The sequence below is a fragment of the Cryptotermes secundus genome, unplaced genomic scaffold (assembly GCF_002891405.2).
Source record: "Cryptotermes secundus unplaced genomic scaffold, Csec_1.0 scaffold178, whole genome shotgun sequence".
In the NCBI taxonomy this organism is placed as follows: domain Eukaryota; kingdom Metazoa; phylum Arthropoda; class Insecta; order Blattodea; family Kalotermitidae; genus Cryptotermes; species Cryptotermes secundus.
Window position 1 is genome coordinate 605,717 of NW_019728499.1, and position 5,975 is coordinate 611,691.

Here is a 5,975-nt window from a genome sequence, read left to right on the forward strand (position 1 = left end):
CTGTCCCATTGACTAGTATTTTTTAATTGGAAATATGAATCAGGAAAATTTCCAGAAACAGGTAAAGTATTTTGAAGGATCAGTGCGACTTATGGATTTTGTCTGGAGAATGAGCCAGTTCTAAATCACTTTAAAGGTTGCTAAGTGTCATTTATGCAGGTATTTTGGAATTAGAAAAAGATGGGATGTGTTATCTATACAAATAACTGGAGCCGTAGCTGTAGGAAATATATAAGAAGCATATATATGGAACAAATGAATGCAAGTTGCTGATTTTTTGTTATAGTAGCAAGAAGAAAAAATTATATAATATCCCCCCCTCGCCTTCTTTGAGTATTACATATATGGGGAAAAGGTTGGATATGTGAGAAATGCAGAGGAAAGGCCTCAAAAACCACTTGAAAATCACCAAGAATTTTAATTTTGTTTAAGTGTAGTTAATGTTAAGGGAGCGATTTTGGATACAATTTTGTATGATTGTATTCCCCATCCTGAAGTCAGTTATATCACCTAATTTATAAAAAGGGAAAATAATATAAGCCTCCCCACTGCTGTGACATTTCTTTTCCATTCCAAACAGAATAAGTGTGTGGATCTCTGAACATAATGCATTACCTACTGCTTGGATTAATTCTGCTAAAATATTATGCTACATGTAAATGTACAGTTTTAAAATATTTCTTCTCCCAGACTATATCAGATGTAGTTACTATAGGATTCTGACGATGGTGTATAACACACTGATATATTGAATTTTTGGACTTTATCCATCGTCCTGGTTTTTAAGATAACTAATAAAAGCACGACGTTTTGGAAACTGGATCTGTTTCCGTCCTCAGGTGAAGGAAAACACCTTTTCTGTTGGGTCCGTTAGAAAGAGCTAGCCTCAATCACTGGACCAGTGATTGAGGACGGAATTCACCTGAAGACGGAAACAGATCCAGTTTCTGAAACGTCATGTTTTTATTAGTTATCTTAAAAACCAGGATGATGGATAAAGTCCAAAAACCAAATATATCAGTATCTCAGATGTACAAGGGCAGTTAGTTGCACCAAATCACCATCTGTGAAAGAGTGACCTATAGTGGCCTAAACTAGGCCATAAATTATTGCTTAAATTCAATTTAAAGCAGTGTAAATATGAAAGTGCCAAAATAGAATGTCTGTACATGAATTGGGATATGAATGCTTTCAATCAGACAGTGCTTGTACATGATACTTAAAATATCCAATCCAGTGGACAACAGGTCTGGTGATGGCTCAGTGTTTTCAAGACTGGTCCACATGCTGTATGGATGAGGAAACTGGGTTCTTGCTTGGAGCAGGAGAATAACTTTTTTTCTTGGGGTGGGGTGAGACTGAGTCCATTTGGCACAGTGTTTTCAAGACTGGGCTATGTGCTGTATGGACGAGGAAACTGGGTTCTTGCTTGGAGCAGGAGAATAACTTTTTTTCTTGGGGTGGGGTGAGACTGAGTCCACTTGGCAAATTGGCCACTGTTTGGCCTATTATATCAGCCCAGGATGACAGATGATGTGTGTGAAGCAGTCGGTGGAATGACAATTGGCAGGGGAAACCAAAGTAATTGGAGAAAACCCTCTCCAGCGCCACTTTGTCCACCACAAATCCCACATGACCTGACCTAGGCTCGAACCCGAGCGGGCGACTAAACAGACTGACCGCCTGAGTTATGGCACGGCGTAAGAAAATACCGTACCCTTCTCCACACAGTACAGACAGACTCTCGGGGTTACCCGGTATCTTATACGTTCTATACGGGGGAAGGCTTTTTTTATGCGGGTAAATTAATTGTGGTACATAAGTTCAATCTGTTATCTGTTAGCTCATGAGACGACATTTCGGCTTGCTTTTGACGTGATAATATCATCGTACGGGACTTACCTGCCACATTCATTTTTGAACGCTTATGTCCCAACGTATTAGTATTGCATATCCATGTACTGCTATTAACTAATGAGTTTGTGGTCGGTTATTTACGTGCCGACGTCCAGAGCTATCAGCTGCGACTAATGACTCGGAAATCGCAAGTGTGTCGTCGCAGTATCGTATTTAATCCAGATTAGTGCATAGGTCATTATTGTCACATGATATGGTACTGTATGTAGAAGAAGTTACATGGTATGTGACGGGCGAAGGTAAGCTAACTTTTATTAATGATATACCTAGTATCTGACTGTTATAATAAGTTAAGCCATTGATAGTAATTTGTAAAATGAAGGTTATAGCAGTATGGTAACAGTTGCTAGGCAGGTTATGTTTTAAGCAGCATGCTTTAAAATTCTTGAGATGTATTTTCGAAATAATACATGACAGCAGTCGTTGTGGAGTGGCGTTTCAGTTAATTTGAAGTCGGTAATTGAGTGTATTAAGTTAAATTATAATGGCCAGTGTTAATAGTAATAGTCACAAACAGAACTCAGATTGTGTGACAGAAGAACTGGATACCTTTCTTAGGTTAAGTTACTGCAAGTAAATCTCCGCTTCATTCATAGGTATATATGGCTATCATACAGTAAATTTAGATCACACTCTGTGGTGCTTTAAATTATTATTATTTTTTTTACTTTCATGAACTTCTGTCTCCTGTATTGCATAACAAACTGTAAATGCACAGATAATGATGGCCAGGGTAATTTTGGTGTTATTGAACAGAAACTGAAAAATTTTATGTTCCTTTAGAGATAATTCTGCTTTCATTCAATACTTAAACCCTTTGTGATTTATTCAGTAAGTTATCCATCTGGCAATAGAACTTAAAGTTATAGTTAACATTAAAGCCTAATGCTGGAGCTGACCCTTTAGCAAATCAGTTTATTTCATCCTGTTACAACGTCTTGTAAGGTAGAACTGTGATTTCCCATAACCCATTAATATCATCACCATCTATTACTAATTCAGGGCATTCATTTCCAAAAATTTATTGGATGTTTATAATGAAATATTTGAAAAAAAAATTAAAAAGTTGTAAAGATTTAGCAAATCTGGTGTAGCCAGTTGTGGATTGGAAGTAACTGGACAGATGTGTTCCAATATGAACTTCATTAGGTGTTCTGTATGCACAGTTTGCCAAGCTTCATTGGCAAATTTAGATTTGACTCAGCTGTCATAGTTGTATTCTCTCAACAGAAAATGCTAATCAGACATAAAACTAAATTGTCATGAGCATGGTAGTGATATAATGATGTTTTTCCACATGCACGGTAACTGTAATGCCATGTGTTGATTGGCGGTTGTTAGTGAAAAGGCTGCACCACATGAAGGTGAGTATGGGATTATAGAAGAAGAGGTTTTATATCACTTGTCTTATCCTGTGAAAATTGCATACTGAAGAGCTTCATAACTAGTACTGTTCTGCAAGTATAATTAGAATAATAAAGTAAAGGAGGATGAGATGGGGAGGGCATGTAGCATGAATGGGGGTAAAGAGGAATTCATATAGGGTATTAGTGGGAATGCCAGAAGGAAAGAAACCATTAGGAAGACCAAGGTGTAGGTTGGTGGACAGTGTTAAAATGGATCTTAGAGAGATAGGATGGGATGGTGTGGATTGGATTCGTTTGGTTCAGGATAGGGACCAGCGGAAGATTCTTGTGAGCACAGTAATGAACCTTCTGGTTCCATAAAATGCTTGGAAATTTTTGAGTAGTTGCACAGTTGGTGGCTTCTCAAGAAGGGCTCAGCTCCGTGAGTATCTTATCCAGTACATTTTGATATTTCAAATGCGATTAAAATGTTATACATTACTTTGCTTGTAGAGGAATCACCTTTCACTAGTGGATGCTGTGGTTCTGTTTAGTATTGATCCCATTTCAGAAGTCTGTGATGTATAATAATTGGAATTCTTTATTGAAGGAAATTAAAAAGTGCATGTAGTGGGCATGGCTTCAGATGGATTAATGTTAAACTGTGTATAAAGAAAAACCGCCTCTGTGGTCTAGTGGTCAGAGTTTCCAGCTACAGATACAGGGCCCGGGTTCGATTCCTGGCACTACCACATTTTCTGAGAAGTAGTGGGTCTGGAACGAGGTCCACTCAGCCTTGTGATGGTAATTGAGGAGCTATTGATCTAATCCTTCCAGCCGCACTATGGCCCTGGGGTTGACTCAGCCTCTAACAGAAATGAGTACCAGGAATTAATAAGTTTCCTGGGGGGTAAAGCACGGCCAGCGCGTAAGGCTGTCAAGCTTACCGCGATCTTTGAGCTGATTGTTTACATTATGTGGGACCCTCAGCGTCTCACAACCCTATGGGCCTTCATGGCCTGGTACAGGGATAGCTTTACTTATTTGAAGTCAATAGCGGCTTCAGTCTAGGAAACCGAAATTAATGGCCATAGGGATTCATTGCACTGACCATGCAACACACCCAGTCTGCTAAAGCCGACAAATGGCGGTCGCTGGGTCAGTATAGTTCACTTGCAGACTAAAACCATGGAGTACCTTTTTTGTATCAAGAAGAATGTGGGTTCAAAACTTGTTAGGGGAGGGCGCACATATACTAACACTTGAAAATGACAGTACCATGAGTCTCTGTTTTGTTAAATTAATTTAACTAACAGAGTCCAACCTAAGAAGTTAATAGTTGCACATTGAATCAGTAAATTCTGTCTCTTATGGGTCCTGAATGTTAAGTATCATGTCAGAGTGCACCACTGGACCCTTTCATGATCCAGATGAATTCAATTTACATCTCACATTTTACTTCATTAAGACCAATTTTAATATTATTCTCTCATATATCCCTAGGTCTTTTTCCAGATTGTTACAATTCCTCATTCCATTTCTCCTTTCTTCCTTGCTTACTTATATTCCACCAGTTTCATCCACTTTGATTGGTTTATTATAATAATATTTAGTGACATTTTCTATACAGAATATCACTTTAGATGTTCACACTGTTTTTGTTATTATTGTTGTTTCTGGTGCTGAAATTACTATTTTTGTTTTGTACATTGTAGCCATAAACTTTAAAATTCCAAGCGTTCAGTGCATGTACTTTAATTTTTGCAGCCCAAAACTACATATCAATGGTTCATGCAGCTGTCCTCAAAGTCAGCTAAGCGTACATGACAGCCTGTTCTGTGGCTCTAATCAGATTATTGTGTGTCTTCCATTTTCAACCCATGACCTTAATATTCACATGGAGTACCTGCCAGTATTTCTGTATCTGAAGATCCAAAAATGTTAAGGAGTTTGTAATTGGAAGCAAGAGGTGGGAATTTTAATTACAATCACCAGCTTGCACTTAAAGTATTTTAATCATATCACTCTGGCTGTCCAAATTAAAATGTATATCATACCCACATTGTTTCTGGTACTGGGTGTGGGATGTTTGAAAAGTTACAGAAGAGGTACAGAGAGAAAGGTTGTGGTCTAGACATTGCATTCAGCTAGTCATTTTCAGATGCAAGGAGGAAGTATTAAAACTGGGCTTGTCCCATTCTAGCCAATGATATAAATGTGACAAAAATTTAATTAATTACGAATACATCTAATACCAGAATGTTATGCTCCTAGAAGCATACTCGTCAAAAAGACATGGCTGACTTGGTATATAATAAATAAAATTACGGTGACATGTCACATATTATAATATTATATTTCAGCATCCTGTTGTATTGATATAACACTTGTCCACTTGCTTCCCTCTCTAATGTAACACAACTTTTATTATAAAATATCATTTACAATGACATTTAAAATTCATAAAATTTCATTAAAATCACGTTTTACTTAATTATTGCAACACGTTTTGGCCCTACAAGACCATCCTCAGGCAACTCTTAATTGAGTGAAATTGCCACACTGCATTAGCTTGTACGTCAGTAGATTTACACGCTATTACTGCACATCATGATTATTCGAGAATGTACGCCCATACTTCACTCATGCTATTTTCATGTTGTAGTGTCCACGCTGTGTTCCTTTTGTGCATAGTTTACCCTTTTTTTTTTT

General features: G+C 37.7%; 1 protein-coding gene across 2 annotated transcripts in view; it reads left to right on the forward strand.

Annotated features, from left to right (window-relative positions):
• Positions 1-2,048: 2,048 nt before the first annotated feature.
• Positions 2,049-5,975, forward strand: part of LOC111865159 (high affinity copper uptake protein 1) — an 11,836-nt gene continuing 7,909 nt past the window's right edge. Inside the window, exon 1 of one of the 2 annotated variants that reach the window (XM_023852936.2) lies at positions 2,049-2,156. The gene's annotated coding sequence lies outside the window, so the exon portion shown is untranslated. Of the gene's footprint in view, positions 2,157-2,271; positions 2,514-5,975 lie in introns of those variants that run through there. The other variant, XM_023852937.2, reaches the window with a different exon arrangement.